The 16,486-nt window shown below is 37.2% G+C and overlaps 1 long non-coding RNA gene across 3 annotated transcripts in view; it reads left to right on the top strand.

The window, feature by feature from the left end:
* Positions 1–16,486, top strand: part of LOC114034907 — a 62,244-nt gene that overhangs the window by 28,296 nt on the left and 17,462 nt on the right. For all 3 annotated transcript variants that reach the window (XR_003568155.1, XR_003568154.1, XR_003568156.1), the window contains exon 3: positions 15,277–15,487. This is a non-coding gene — a long non-coding RNA (uncharacterized LOC114034907). The remainder of the gene's footprint in view (positions 1–15,276; positions 15,488–16,486) is intronic.

Consider the following 16,486-nt stretch of genomic DNA (forward strand, 5'->3'; position numbering starts at 1 on the left):
CCTAGGGCCAGAGAAGGAATATGGGGATGGGGAGTATGGGGATGGGATACTCAGTGATAAAGCTCAAGGCCATAGGTTTTATGAGGGAAGGGCAGAGTTGCACTTAGGCTTAAATTTCTGATGTCACAGGAAGGCAAATGCCAAGGACTGGACAAAAGAAGGTCTGCCCACATCTACGGAAGCCACAACCCCCTCCCCTCCTCCAGGAAACAAAGGACTTTAAGGTTTCCAGCAAAGAAATTTCCCCCAAGAGGTGGGGAGGTATCAGGAAGTCTACAACAGGGATGGTCTAGAACTGCAAGAAAGACTAGGCCCAAGAAATCAGAATGATATTTTTTTTTCTTTTTGCATTGTCACTTTACTTTACACAGATGCCAAAATAATGTTTCTAAGGCATAGATCCAATCATGAAATTCTCCTTCTCAGACACTTTCTGTCACTCCCAATTGTCTATAAGATAAAATACAAATTCCTTAGTCTGGCATTTAAAGTCCTTCATAACCTGGCTCTAATTTAGTTTTCCAAGTTTGTTCCACATTATTGCCCTTCAATCACTTTAAGAGAAATGATTATTTCTCTCTTGTATTAATAATTATTGTATTGAGACCAAGATTTTTCCTCTTTTCTGCTTCCTCATCCAGAAATCAACCAGTGTGGGAAATCTTAGGCAAAGACTTAGCCAGGCCAAGATCTAATCAGAAAGTAAAAGAAATTTTAAGTTTGGACTAATGGGAGGATTCCTGCTCATTGTATTTACTCAGACAGGTCTAGGAAAATGTAGAGCCGCCCTTTTGTCAGACAGGTGATATGGGAATTGATAAGTCTCTTTGATCAAGACTTGAGTGATCCAAGTCACATACCTCAAGACCCTCATTGTAATATAGCCCATCTCCCATTGTAACATTCATTCTCTCATTGTTAACCAATCAGAGTTGATTGCCACCCTCAGCAACTACCATTCTTGCAAAGGTATACAAACTGTGAGCCCACCACCATGAGGGGTCTCTAGCATTCAAGAGTGCCACTGATATCTTTTTATTAATAAAAATGCTAGCCTCATTAATAAAATGATTCAATTACCTAGGAACCATGTCTCTCAAACTTTTTAAACACTACAACTTTACATTCTGGTCAAACTCAATTGTTGCCCTTCCTCAATTTTGTTTTCATTTCCACCCTATATGTGTTTACCCAGACTGACCTGGGATTGCATGCTCTCCTTATCTTTCTCTCCCCCCAAAGCTCAGCTCAGACATTACCTCCTCCATGAATCCTTCCATAGTCTCCTCCAAGCGACAGCATTAGCTTCCTTCTCAAAGATACACTTAATAAAACTGTACATGACTGAAGTTCATCAATTTATATGTAATATTATCTTATGGTGTTCTTTGTATATTGAAATATTTATTTTTGTTCATGCTTAACAAAAAAGAAAATTCACATTACAAAAATTTTGGCAAGAAAAAAAAAAAGATTATGCGGTCCCTTAAAGGCATTGTGGTATAGAAATGATCTTGGGTCCTTAAAGGCTACCAATTAGTCAACAAGCATTTCTTTAATACCTATTATGCTAGTGAAGTACAAGTTCTGGCAGAATATGTTGAGTTATTCTTTTGTATGAGGACTAGCCCAAGGAAGCACATAGGAACTCAACCAGAAACTTGACTTGGAGTTATACATTTTTGGCCCCATCAACAGGGAAATATCATACAATTGAATGCTTTCTTGGAAGGAAGGGAACCTAGAAGGAAAAGATAGAAAAAGAAATTCCATTTAAAGTAACTACAGAATGTAGAAAATACTTGGGAGTCTATCTGCCAAGATATACATAAAATTCATATGAATACAGCTACAAAGCACTGTTTATAGAAATAAAGACAAACTTAAATAATTGAAGAAATATGAATTGTTCATGCATAGATGGAGCCAATATAATGAAAATGACTTCTGCTTAAATTAATTTACTTATTCAGTGCCATAGCACTCAAACTACCAAAGTATTAGTTTATAGAATTAGAAAAAAATAATGACATTTATCTGGAGGCAAAAAAAGTTAAGAATCTCAAGGGAAATAATGAAAAAAGTGGGAAGAGAATGGGTCTAGCAGTACCAGATCTCAAATTACACTACAATGCAGTAATTCTCAAGACAAGGACTGGTTTTTAGGAAAAATATCTTTGTATCCCCTGCATCTAGCAGAGTGCCCTCCGTATACACAGTAGGCACAAATATTTGCTGAATTACATTGAAGTGTATCTATTGCTGGAGGGTTTTTTTTTAATTAATTTATTTATTTTTAGTTTTCAACATTCACTTCCATCAGATTTTGAGTTCTAAATTTTCTCCCCCTCCCCAAGATGGCATGCAATCTGATACAGGCTATACATATACATTCATATTAAACACTGGAGGGATTTTGATTTGTGTTTGTGAAGGGAGATCACATGCCTATGAAATCTGATTTTTTTTTGAAGTATTCAAATAATCTGGCATGCTTATGTGCAGGATGGGTTAAAGACAGGAAAGATAAGAGGCTGGTAGCAATCTAGGGTTTGGCTTAGCTCCATCCCACTGCTCAAACCACCCCCTCACAAGCAGACACAAATACAATCAAAGAATCAAAAATTAGTCTCTTCTAAAAATATTTGAGAATATTCTACTCCATAATTGGCTTTCTAACCATTTGCAAGGAAAAGTTAAAAGACTAGCTGCTAAAAATTCCCTTCACTCTCATGTTTAAGAGTTGATTTTGCATGATTTTAACAATATCTAATCATGTTGTCCATTCAGTACTTTTGAATCCCTCATGACTTGAAGAGTTACTTTTAAATTTCATTACAGCTTCATGAATTCTTAATCACTACTTAATCACTCAGGAGGCTAGGGAATTCCCAGAGACAAGCTACTTAGGCAGTATTCCAGGTTGACTGACTTCCCCCTTTCTTCTTTATTGATATTTTTAAAAATAATGCTATCATCAATGCTATCATGACCTCCATCTTCCCTCTTTCCAAACTAGGTGACCCCTCTCCCCCTTGTGACAAAGACATAAAGCAAAATGAATCAACACACAGGCCATATCTGAAAATTTACGCCTCATTTTGTATCTATAGTCAGTCTACCACCTCTCTGCTGAAGTTATGACTGGTGACTGAATTGAGTGGAGTTCTGCAATCTTCTACAAATGTTCTTATAATATTGATTTCCTTTACATTGTGGGAGGCATAGTGTAAATTGTTTCCCTGGTTCTCTTTTTAACAGAAAAGTGGTAAAAGTTGTTATTTTATAGGTTACTACTACTAGCTAGTATTTATATAACACCTTAAGGTTTGCAAAGTGCTTTATAAATATCATCACATTTTATCCTCACAACATCCCTGGGAGGTAGATTCCATCATTATCCTCATTTTATAGATAAGGGCACAGAGACAGATAAAAGTTAAGTGACTCGTCCAGGGGCATACTGCTAGTAAATGTCTGAAACTGGTTTTGAACTCAGGTCTTCCAGATTCAACACTCTATCCATTGTGTCACCTAATCACACAAATTAGACACTCCCTACACTTACTCAGCTTGGCAACTGTTCTGTAACTCCTAGTCTTAGAGAATCAATTTGCTCATGATTATACAGCTCATATATTTCAGAGGCAGCACTTGAATCCTGGTCTTCTGACTCCAAGGGTTGATCTCTATGTTATGATAATGCAAATCTTGGACTATTACTATTTCAAAAGATTCACAGGTACAGTCAACTCAAAGAGTAATATAAAGATGTATGGTTTCTATGCCCAGGCAACTCTATAGTGTAGCAGAAAGAGCACTGATCTGGACTCACAGTGTTTGGGTTCAAATCCCATCTGCCACTCACTACCTATGTGACCTTGGGCAAGTTACTTTCCCTCTGTGGGCCTCAGTTTCTTCATACATAAAACAGGAAATTAGACTAAATGATCTCTAAGGTCCCTACCAACACTAAATTAATTATCCTACCATTTTTATTCTTAAATTGCATAAAAGGCACCATAAAAGACAAGTGTGGCTAGAAAAGTGAGTGGGGCAATCTTGTAGCAAGAGTGAAGGATAGGATACTTGAATGCTACATTAGTAATCAAGACACACTAAAACAAAAAGAGGCAAATACATAGCTCATTAGCCACATGCTCTCTGTAGAATTCATGGAAAGACATTGAATCACAGAATATAAAATGGACAATTTTGATTACATACAATTGAATACCTTTTGCACAAACAAAATCAATACAACTAGAATTTGAAGAGAAGTAATTAGTTGGTGAAAGTCTCTGCAGCAAATCTCTCTGATAAATTATGATAAGAATTGATACAAATATAGAATAAGAACCACCCACAATGAATAAATGGTCAAAGGATATAAAAAGACAATTTTCAAAAGAGTAAATGCCAGAGATCTAACAACTATATGAAAGAATTCAAAATCACTTATCAGAAGAGAAATGCATACTAAAGAAATGCTGAAGCTTCACTTCACATCCTTCAAACTGGCAATGACGACAAATGGCAAAAAAAAAAAATGATGAAATGTCCAAGGGACCACGAGAAGTCATATACATTAATGAACTACTGATGGACTTACAAACTGATCCAACCATTCTGGAGGAAAAAAATGGAATTATACTAAAAAAAGGTCACAAAATTGTAAATACTTTTTGACCCAGTGATACTGCTACAAAGATGTCAAAGGCTCAGGGAAAGGTGTCATATATCTAAAATATAACAACCTTTTTTATAATGTGTTCAGTTGTTTTTCAGTTATATCTGACTCTTTGTGACCCCATTTGGGGTTTTCTTCTCAAGGGTGCTAGAGTGGTTTGCTATTTCCTTCTCTAGCTCATTTTACAGATGAGGAACTGAGGCAAATAGGGTTAAACAACTTGCCTGGGGTCACACAGCTAGTGAGTGTTCGAGGTCACATATGAACTCAGGTCCCCCTGACTCCAGGGCCAGCATTCCATCCAGTGTGCCACCCAGCTGTACCCTTTTTATAAATCAAAGTTCTTCTATGCCCAAAGGGCTATAAAAATGTGCATACCCTTTGACCCAACAATAGTACTTCTAGGGCTGTATCCCAAAGAGATCATTAAAATGGGGAAAAGACCCACATGTACAAAAATATTTATAGCAGCTCTTTTTGTTGTGGCAAAGAATTGGAAATTGAGGGGATGCCCATCAATTGAGGAATGGCTGAACAAGTTGTGGTATATGAATGTAATGGAATACTGTTGTGCTATAAGAAATGATGAGCAGGCAGACTTCAGAAAAACCTGGAAGAACTTATATGAACCGATGCTGAGTGAAGTGAGCAGAACCACGAGAACATTGTACACTGTAACAACCACATTGTGTGATGACTGACTTTGACAGACTGAGCTCTTCCCAGCAATACAAGAATCTAAGACAACTCCAAAAGACTCATGATGGAAAATGCTATCCACATCCAGAGAAAGAACTATGGAGTCTGAATGCAGATTGAAGCATACTATTTACTCTTTTTTTTTGTTTCTCCTTTCTCGTGATTCCTCCCATCCATTCTAATTTGTCTTTACATCATGACTAATATGATAATGTTTTTAATATTTATTTAATTTAAATGAGCTAATTTAATTTAAATTAATAATTTAATTTAAATATTTAATATTTAATAAGAATGCATATGTAGAGCCTATATCAGATTGCATGCCATCTTGAGGAGGGGATAGGGAAGGAAAGAAGAGAAAATGTAAAACTCAAAAGCTTATGGAAGTGAATGTTGAAAACTAAAAATAAATTAATTAATTTAAAAATGAAAAAAAAAATCAAAGTTCTAAAAGGAATACAATCCTGGCATTTGAGGAGTGGCTGATAAAAATTGTGGCGAATGAATTTAATGGAATGTTATTGTGACATAAATAACAAATATGAAGACTTCAGAGAAACCTGGGAAGACTTGTCTACCCTTATACAGGGTGAAGTAAGCTGGGCCGTGGGAAAAATTTTACACATTAACAAAAACTTAAAGGATCACAACACTTAAAGGCTTCAGAATTCTGAAATGCATGAACTAATCCTGACTTCAGAGGACTTAAAAAATGAAATAAGCATCCCACTTATTGGCAAAGAGGTATGGTAAACATTAAGTACAGAATAAGACCCACATTTTCAGACATGAACAATGTGTTGATTTGTTTTGCTTGACTATTTTAATTTGTTATAAGCTGGGATACTTTGGGGTCAGGGGACAGTCATTGGGAAATACCAAAGATATTTTTTAAAAAATAAAAGAGCATCAATAATTTTTTAAAAATAAAAGATACAGACAAGAGTCATATGGGATAAGAAGGTATGGATGGATCATGATCTGTATTGAGGAAAGCAGTACCCACATGGATGAGCTCACGAATTATTAAAAATGCCAAAATATCAAAATATATTAATTTTGTTATGCAAGTCTGGGTTTTTTTTTGCATTTGACTCTTGATTTTTCAAGTTGCATACTAAGTGATATACACTTTCACCTTTAGAATATATTTAAATTAGATTTCACTGCCTGCCTACAACTTATTATTATGAAGAGTTCATAAAGAATGGAGAGTTGAGCTTCCTATAGTTAATTTATGGGTAGCATGATAAGAATATGACAAATATCCATATATCACTTTCAATGAAAATCATGTCACTTTTATCCATGCAAATAATTTATAGGGTAATATTCCATTTGAAGAAAAATAAAAATTAATGGTACATATCAAGAATGGGGATAGTTGTCAAATGAGTTTGAAGACTAATGGAAAGAATCACTTTGCACGAAAGATTGTAAGCCTAGCAATGGATTGTTTATCATTATGATTATTTCAGTTTTATTTCAATGACATGTTAAAAAGTCATATTGATAGTGCTGTCCATAAAGAAAAGTTGATATTTGCCTTTACTCTTTGAGATTACATGGCTGGAGGATGTAGCTCTTGCCACACTGACCCCAGAGTAAGCTTTATCCAAACATAGCAAATATGTATTTTTTTTCCTGAATCATTTATGTGTAATCAATGGACCAATATCTCAATCTCTGGACCCATTTCAGTCTTGGGTGTTTCTCCAATCCTTTCACTTTTTGGTTCATTTTTCTCCCATCCAGACTTTCCTCTGGAAAATATCAGAACACAGTTTTTGTAGCTCACAACTAGGTCTCCACTGATGTGGGATCCCCAGCTCATGTTTAAGGAGAAAATTTGCTACCTATATATTGAAGGTAACGATGCATATGGAGTACAGACCTGCTTTTATTTCACCCAATGGAAAAACAGCAAGCAATCAATACAATTCTCTTCCCTTTCTCATATAGGCATATCCTTCCTAATGGTGCTACCCTGAGGGCTTGGAGAAGTGAAGTCAACAAGCATTTATTAAGCACCTACTATGTACCAGTACTGAATATGCAAGAAAGGCAAAAAAAAAAAAAGGGGGGGGGGGACAACATGCAAATAACTATTTGATATATACAGGATAAAGTGGAAATGATTTCAGAATGAAGGCACTAAGATTAAGGAAGACTAGGAAAGGCTTCTTGCAGAGCTAGGACTGTTGTTTTTGTTCAGTCTTTTCAGTTGTGTCCAGCTCTTTGTGACCCCATTTGGGATTTTCTTGGCAAAGATACTAGAGTAGTTTGCCATGTCGTTCTCCAGGTCATTTGACAGATGAGGAACTGAGGCAGAGTTAAATGACTTGCTCAAGGTCATGCAGTTAGTAAGTGTCTGAGGCCAGATTTGAACTCAGGAAGATGAGTCTTCCTGACTCCAGGCCTGGAACTCTATCCACTGTTCCCCCTAGCCTCCCTATTAGACTTTAGCTATGACTTACAGGAAGGCAGGAGATGGAGGTGAGAATTCTAGGCATGAGGCACAGGTAATAAAAATGCCTGGAGTCAGGAGATGAAGTGTCCTGGGTGAAGAATTCCAAGGAGGCAAAAGCACTGGATCACAGTGTATGTGGGTGGGACAAAGGTATAAAAAGACAAAAGCTAGGAAGAAATTAGGTTGTGAAGAGCTTTAAAAGCCAAACAGATAATTTTATATTTGTTGCTGGAAGTAATAGGGAGCCAATGGAGTTGACCTAATCAGATTTTCACTTTAAGAACATCAGTTTGAGCTAGGAGAGAGTTGAGGCAAGGAGACCAACCAAAAAGCTATTCCAATAGACCAGACATGAGGTGATAAATATAGAAAAGATGTTACAAAGGTAAAAACAACAGGACTTGAGAACTGATTGAATATAGGCTGTGAAAGAGAATGGTAAGTTAATGTAGGTCATGTGGTGGATGGAGAAAGGTGTTTGAACAAGGACAGCAGAGGCTCAGAATCATTGGGATAGGCAGGGAATGACAGGGTGGAAATTATGTTCATTATTGAGGACTGAATTCAGGTGAGTTATCATTGTCCATGGGAGTTAGGCCAGGGTGGAGTGAAGTTGTCCCAGGGAGTCAGATAGCTGGGTGTAACTGGAAAGGGAAGTTAGAGGAAGGTTCCTGGCACAATGGCAAGGCAACTATTGTGGTGTAGGAAATCCATAGAGGGTGCCTGTAATGCAATAAAATGGCTAATTAGGGAAAGTGGGAAGCCTTCTTAGGCAGGCAAAGTGACTTGTGGAGTTGGAGGGAAATGCCTCTGGGCTTGCTATTGGGGAGTCCCCTTCCCATATGACCTTCCTTGTTCAAATAACTCAGGGTGATAGTGGACAGCAAAGACCAGATCTTTTGCTACCCTGTTATGGCTCTGTCTTATTTTTCTCCTTCAGGTACAGGGCCATGTGCTCAAACCTCTTCTGCCAAAGAAAGAACTGCCCAGGTACTCCCCCTTCCCTCTCTGTAAGGCTAGATTCTAGAACTTAGAGCCCAGGAATTCTTTTGTTGGGTGTGTAATTACACTATACCTCTTCCTCAAGGTACCCATTAGTAGCTCCTGGGGAGATGTTCACAACCATCTCCCCAGGACCTACTAATGGGTGACCCTGGGCAAGTCCCCTTAATCTCCAAGTGTTCTTTTAACTGTGCAAGTCACTCAAGGAACTCAACTGATCAAGCCTGTAGATGTGACTAAGTGCTATTAGTGCCCATCACATTAGAACATTATTAAAATGAGACTGAGATAGGCTTGAAAAATAATCCATTATTAGTCTTATCTCTATTTTGAAAAGTTCTCCTTTAAAATTGTATTGAAGGTTATTTCCCAATGTCTCTGAATCTTGACCGATAAAAGTATTCCCCACCCCTGAATTGTTAGGTAATTGTTAAGTAAATTTGGGTGGCTAAAGAAGGGTTAACAAATATTTCTGGTAATTAAATTAACCCTAAATTTCCTAGGGGCAGTTAGGTGGTGAAGTGGATAGGGCATGTGACCCTAGGCAAGTTTGCCTCAGTTTCCTCATCTGCAAAATGAGCTGGAGAAGGAAATAGTATCTTTGCCAAGAAAACCCCAAATGGGGTCACAAAGAATCTGACAAGACAGAAAAACAACAAAATTTCCTGTGTACTTTGCTTTAAAATGGGGATATGGTTTTCTGAATTATCCAAATTGCATGTCTACTCTGTCTAAATCTACCAATTTTTTTTTAAGGCTGCTGTGTGGTACAGGAGATAGAGGGCTGGACCAGGAGTCAGGAAGATCTGAATTCAAATGCAGACGTATATACTTCCTAGCTGTGCGACCCTAGGCAAGTCACTTAACCTGTCCGCCTCAGGTTCTTCAACTGTAAAATGGGGATAATAATAGCACCTACCTTCCAGGACAAATTTGATAATATTTGTAAAGCACTTTGTAAAACTTAAAATGCTATAAAATGCTAGCTATCATTGTTATTAACCCTTTGCTTTGGCTCAAATTTGACTCAATGTGATCCATTTTCAAGACCTCTCTAAAATCCAATGGTTATTTACTTCTTTGTTTGAATTAAAACCTTTCCCCATGTATTTCTAGTAGTCTACTGAGGGGAAGGGGAGGAGAAAAAGAAGCAATATCATTCTTGGTGTCTTTAATACCCATGGCTAAAGTATAAATGATATTTATTTTGTGCCATTTATATTAATGTCACCATGCTTAATATGGATTTGGATCAGCAAAGCATGCATGCAGAAGTTATTTTTGTTTCTAACAATGAAATAATAGTTTTTCAATTTTCAGCAGAAGTGTTATAACTTATCTTGGTAAAACCCTTTCTAGTTAATTTTGTTAGTTAACTTTTAATTTTATCTCGAGACTTATAGAGAGATTAAAAAGAAAAATAAAGATAGGGTTTGATTTATGGCTACTTTTTTTGTAGGGGGAAAATAGAAGAATAGTGTTCAATGTTGAATTGCCTAAGTGTTTGAAATATCACCAGGGAGCAATATTTTGTATCAGCTTTTGTACTTTACATTGAGAAAAAGAAAACAGAGAATAATAGAATTTTGAAGACACAACAAGCTCTCTTTTGAGTTTAATAAGCCCAATAGAATAACAGCTGATGTAAATACTCAATGTGGGAGGGGCTGCAAAAAGACCCACTACTATTAGTGGAGCTATGATGTTGTCCAATCATTCTGAAAAACAATTTTTTATTGTGCTTAAAAAAAAGTGACAAAAATGTCAATGGCCTTCAACTCATATTCCACTACTACGCATAAATTCCAAAGAGGTCAGAGGCAGAAAGGTCTCATATAAACTAAAATGTTCAAAGCAGTATATTTGGTGGTTGCAAAGACCTGGAGACAAAGTAGATGCTTGTGGACTGCTGAATGGCTAAACAAAGAGTGTCAAATAAAGGTAATGGAACATTACTTAGACATAAGAAACAATGAATATGAAGACAAAGAAGCATGGGAAGACATATGAAATAATGAAGAGTAAAGTAAGCAGAAGCAGGAAAACAACATATTTAATCATTACAGCAATGTAAATGTAAAGAATAAAAGAATAAAAGACCAAGAAACTTGGACCTGAAAAAGATAAGAAAATGAGCTTCCCTCCCATCTTTGCAGACATGATAGGTATGGAATATTACATATATATTGTCTGGCACAGCTGAAATGTTCTTTGGTTTTACTGAAGTGACATTCTTCATCTCTCTTTATTCTTTATTACATCCCAGAATAGATCTCCAGGCAGAGGAACAAGGAGCAAAAATATTTAGAAATAATGGTGTTAAAAATAAAAGATATTGATAATTTTCTTTGTAAGAAATGGAAGAAAAAGACATCTGGTTCTGCAATATAGGACTCTTAACTACCCTCTTGCAATTTTGTCTTATTTACTTCCTGTTTTAATCTATCTCCTGTGTTCCTTTCTCTAGACTCTATGTGTAGTGTCCTTTGGGGCTGCCAAAGAAATAAGTATGCTTCAATCGGAGGTCTGCTGATTAGGACAGAAATCCCCCAGAGTTCCTTTCTTTGACACGTAGAGAATTAGTTCCGACCCTGGACTGACCAAGCCAAAATCTGACACCAAGCCAGTCCCTCCCTTCATTGGGGAGGGGGAAGAGAAGGACTGAGAGGAAGAGAAGTAGATTGGGAAACACCCCTTCCAGCACATGAGGTGGGCTGGATTGAGAGGCAGGACACCTACCACTGATGGCTGAAACAGGAAAGAGACTATCTGGTTAAGCTATTGACCATAGACATGAAGCATATTCTGGGTTTGTTGAAATTGTACGAATTACTGAGACCAACACTGGTACTTCCCCATGCTCTCCTCTCTTTTGGGAGAAATGTGTTTGATTTCCCAATTTCCACTTCTTTTTTTTTTCTGGTAAATTTAAAAAATTTTTAAATGAAATAAAAAATAAGAAAGGAAAAAGAAACAAACTTAAATACAAAATAAGAAAAAAAATTGCCATATGCACAGCAAACATAAGAGAAGATTCAAAATATGAAGCAATAAATTTCCCTTTCAAGAAAGCCTATATAACAAATACTCTACATTGTGTTCAGAGCTGTCCATCTTTTCTTTACTTCCTTGTAGGATTTTATTTTGTTCTCTGCTGTGCACTTTTTACTTTGTTCTTTTTTTTCCCCTTCCTCCTCCTCTCCCTCACCCCTAAGAAGGCTACAGTTAAGCATGAATACACACACACACATATACATACACATATACACACATATATATACACATACATACCTATACACACAAACATATATAGACATAATATATATACTTACATATACATAGATATCTATAATCATACACATATATACACATATATACACATATATATTCATATGCATCTATTTAAGACCATACTATGCTTGTTTGTGAATCTCCATTTCCTCAGAACTTGTTTTCTTTATTTTTCTTTTAAGGTCCCCCCCCCCCAAGATAAATAAGGCTAACCTCTTTGTTCTCTGATTTGTGTTTCATTACTAATACGCGAAGAAAAGAGAAGGAGAATGCCTGGAAGAAAGAAAAAAAATTTTTTTAATTGCAACATATATTCATCAGGGCTATTTTAGGGGTCTTCAAGTTATAAATGAGAAAACTATTGATTCCATTTTACAAATACCCAGAGCAAAGAAAGGAAATGTAGTGCCAGATATTTCTCGGCAAAATGAGTCAGCAGTTTCAGTGGGAAGAGGTCATGGTGCACTGGGACTCAGCCATTTTTCCTTATTGTCTTCCCTCAGCCATTTTGAAAGGAAAATCATTCTTCCAGAGCCAAAAACTGGAGGAAAAAGCAATGGCAGTGGGGAGGAGGCTAGGGCAAGGCTGGGAAAGACAGATCCAGCCCTTATAAACAAGCGTGGGAGTAAATAAGAGGATCGACAATTCCTGCTCACTTGCTTAGCAAAGCCCTACCACCACCCAGTGCCACTGCTAGTTATGCAGTGTCGTTCTTCCCCTTTTTTGGGTCATCATATAAGGCTATCTTGTGAAAATATGAACTCATCCTGCTTGTATCAGAGGTACTGGAGCACTACTGATAATATGGGATATGCTGCATCATATCACTGCAACCGAGCTGTTATATACTGTTTAGAGAACAAGATGAGATAACATGAGTTTTGCTACTAACAGAATTCGGATTCTTCTGTAGTATAAAGAAATCTACTTGGTCTTTTTGGAGGAGAGGAAAAACACACCAAACTAATGATTTAGGCAATGCTCTTCAGGGAATTTATGATGTATTTAGGAAGAGCAGTCTTTTGTAAATGGCATTTTCCAGATTATCACTTCTACCCCCTTAAAATTAATGGCTACCCATTTGAAATTGAGCAAAAGTCACCTAGAGTATGATTTACTTGAATGTCAGAGTGTGCCAACGCATGCCCTGGATGACATTTTTGCTGAGTGCCACCAAACATGAAAGAGGAAAACTATTAAGGATCCCCAACAGCAGAACCAAGTGGTACTAGAAAGGATGACTTAGTGACCCTTTATAGAATCATAATCAGCGAATTTGAAATTGGTCAGGGATTTCAATGGCCATTTACTCCAACCCAAACAATAAAAAGAATTTCTACTACAATACACCTGACAAGTCATTGTCCAATCCTTCTTTGAAGATCTCAAGTAATAGGGAATGCACCACCTCCCAATGTTTCACTTTTGGAGGAAAGGTCTAATTTTTAGGAAGTTTTTCCTCACATCAAGCCTAAATTTGCCCCTATAACTTCTACCCATTGCTTCTAGGTCTGCCCTCTGAGGTCAAACAGAATAAATCTAATTGATCCTCCATACAACAGACCTTCAAATACTTGAAGAAAGTCATCACATTCTTGGAGTCTTCTCTTCTCCAGGCTAAATATCTTTACTTCATTCAACAAATCATTCTATGGCATGGACTCAAGGCCTTTCACCATTTTGGTTGCTTTCTTTTAAATAGGCAGGTAACAAGCATTTATTAAGGGCTTACTAGGTGCCAGGCACTTTACTAAGCACTACAGATAGAAATACAAGCAAAAAGACAGAGTTGGACCACACTTTGATAACCACTGGACTAGTTAATTAATCCTATGACCTATGACTAATGAACAGGATTTCTTGATGAATCATTCTAGAAAACGAAAGAATCCTTTTTGTTACAAATCATCATTTTCCACAAGCCAAGAAAACTCTTGCACCATGCTCTACTGGAAAGTATACAAAAACTTGAAATAAGACGTGGATTTGGATTTCAGCTCTCCCACTTATGGTTTTGTGATCGTGTCGTGGACAAGACTTTTAACCTTTCCAAGTTTCACTTTCCTACTTCGTTGAACAGAGATATAATACTGAGCACTATATATTTCCCATGATTGTTGTGAAGCTCAAATGAGCTATATTTCATGAGTCTAAAGTGCTTTGTAATCATCAAGCCTAATATAATTTCAAATTATTGCTATTATTCCTTAAATTCAGCTTTTCATATATGTATGTGCACAGCCTAGAATGCATCTGGAAGAAAATAATTTTTACTTCAGCAACTCTATTACAAAGACCTAACTTAAGGTCTAGCATTCTTCTCACTTCACCACTTTCATGTGGTAATATCCTGCCTACTGAGTCACTGGATAGACTTTTTGTGCCCTTTTTAATGACAACATAATTCAAAGTCTGTGCAAGACTCTATTTTCTGTTGACAATACCCATAAATCCTGCTGAAAAGCACAATTTAGAGAGATCTGTGATGAATGTGTTGAGGAATATAAACCAACATATGGAGTGGGTATCTTCTACTGAAAAGTCTAAATCAATGTATAATGGAAAAAGTTTCTTCTTCTAGACTAACTGTAACAAAGTTAATTTTCCAGAAACAAAGAAATGAATCATAAGTCTAAGGCAAACAGGTAGTTATGGTCAAAACATTAGGAGACAGCTTGTTTTCCAGAGCTAAGGTCCAACAAGCCAGCTATGTGTTGAGCTTGGCATAACAACAATTCTTTGAGCTTACCCTCTGGATGGTCTCACCCTCTGGCAAAATCACATAATTATTGTACTGCTTTGACCAACACCAGGTGTTCTCTGAGCTCAAACAAGTACCCATGTTCTGGTCATGAAGCCCTGCTATGAATCAAACTTGTCACATTGTTACCGTTACCCCTCATTGTCAGGGCTACAGCTCACTGCGCAACTGTTGGGGTAAGTATTGAGATCTCCCCATACTGCCTCAGGTCTCCCCCCAACTAGGGGAGTGTCCCTGGCACATGTGTCTAGATTCCCCACCTTGCTTGAGAACTGTTTCCCTCACTTTGAAATTAAACTTCTGTTTGATTCCTGATTCTCCTGTCTCTAGCCTGCTGTGTTCTGCTCCTGCCATCCACAGGTTAGAGGCTGGTTTGGTCTGGTTGACATTACCCATAGAGTGAGATTTGGCACTGCAAGGACCCCTCTTAACTTCAAAGATCTCCCACTCTGACCTGTTGTACAGCCATCCTCCCTTCCTACCTGGCCTGAAACTCAGACGATGAATCATTCTTTTGCTAAGGAATCGTCTCAAGAAAGCCCCTGTCCAAATGCTTTATACTATCTGGAAGGTAAGAGACGTTGGAGGTTTTCCCCTAGCCCTCTTCCATACGTACATTAATACTGTTGTTGAAACCAAGTACAGGACTTCACATTTACTTTCATAAATTAATGGGTAAATGGATCTGCCCATCAATGTAGATACTCCTTTCAGTGGTGACAGTGCAACTCATTCCCATAGTCTCGTCTTGAGTTAAGTCTTGTCCATGTTCTCCCAGAAGGCATTGAAAGCCTGGCTCCAAAGGGATAAGAAGTGGAATAGTTAAGTTTTGCCAGACTCAATCATAGAAGGACAATAACTAAGAGCTTGGTAATAGGTAGGTAGGTAGCACAGTAGATGAAGTGCTGGGCCTGGAGTCAGGAAGACCTAAGTTCAAATCCTGCCCCAGACACTTACGAGCTATGTAACCTGAGCCAGTCATTTACCCTGGATTGAATTATATATTATTTATTAAGCACTTAGCACAGTGCCTGGCACATCCTTCCCGTAATAGCTTGCACAAGTTGGGCTAAAGTCCTAGGAGAAAGACAATGTTTAGTTGTGGAGTGTGGAAGGGGAGCAATATTGAAAAGGAAACATGGACAGACACATTTTAAGCAGGGCCAGCTCTTGTTAGCTTTGAGTATCCAATAGCTAAATCCTTGTTTTAGCCTCAGATTATCTCACATTTGTATTACTAGACCAGTAATCAGAATATCTGGGCTATATTCTTGCTTTTTCCACTAACTAGCTCAATTATCTTGAGCAAGTTATCTCACTTCTCTGGTTCTCAGTTTCTTCAGCTGTAAAATGAAAAGACTGGACTAGATGATATCTAAGGTCTTTTCTAGTTCTATGATTAAGTCATTAACTAAGAATATTGTCATGTTATCTCCTTATGTGCTTTCAGGCCTTCAATGATATCTTATTCTATGATCAGTTCAAAATGTAAAAAAAAAATTGTCCTTTAAACCAAAATCAGTTACAGATATTTTTTTTTTTGGTTTTCTTTAATCCAGGCTATTAAGTC

Source organism: Vombatus ursinus, unplaced genomic scaffold (genome assembly GCF_900497805.2).
Source record: "Vombatus ursinus unplaced genomic scaffold, bare-nosed wombat genome assembly UNPS02009132.1, whole genome shotgun sequence".
Lineage (NCBI taxonomy): Eukaryota > Metazoa > Chordata > Mammalia > Diprotodontia > Vombatidae > Vombatus > Vombatus ursinus.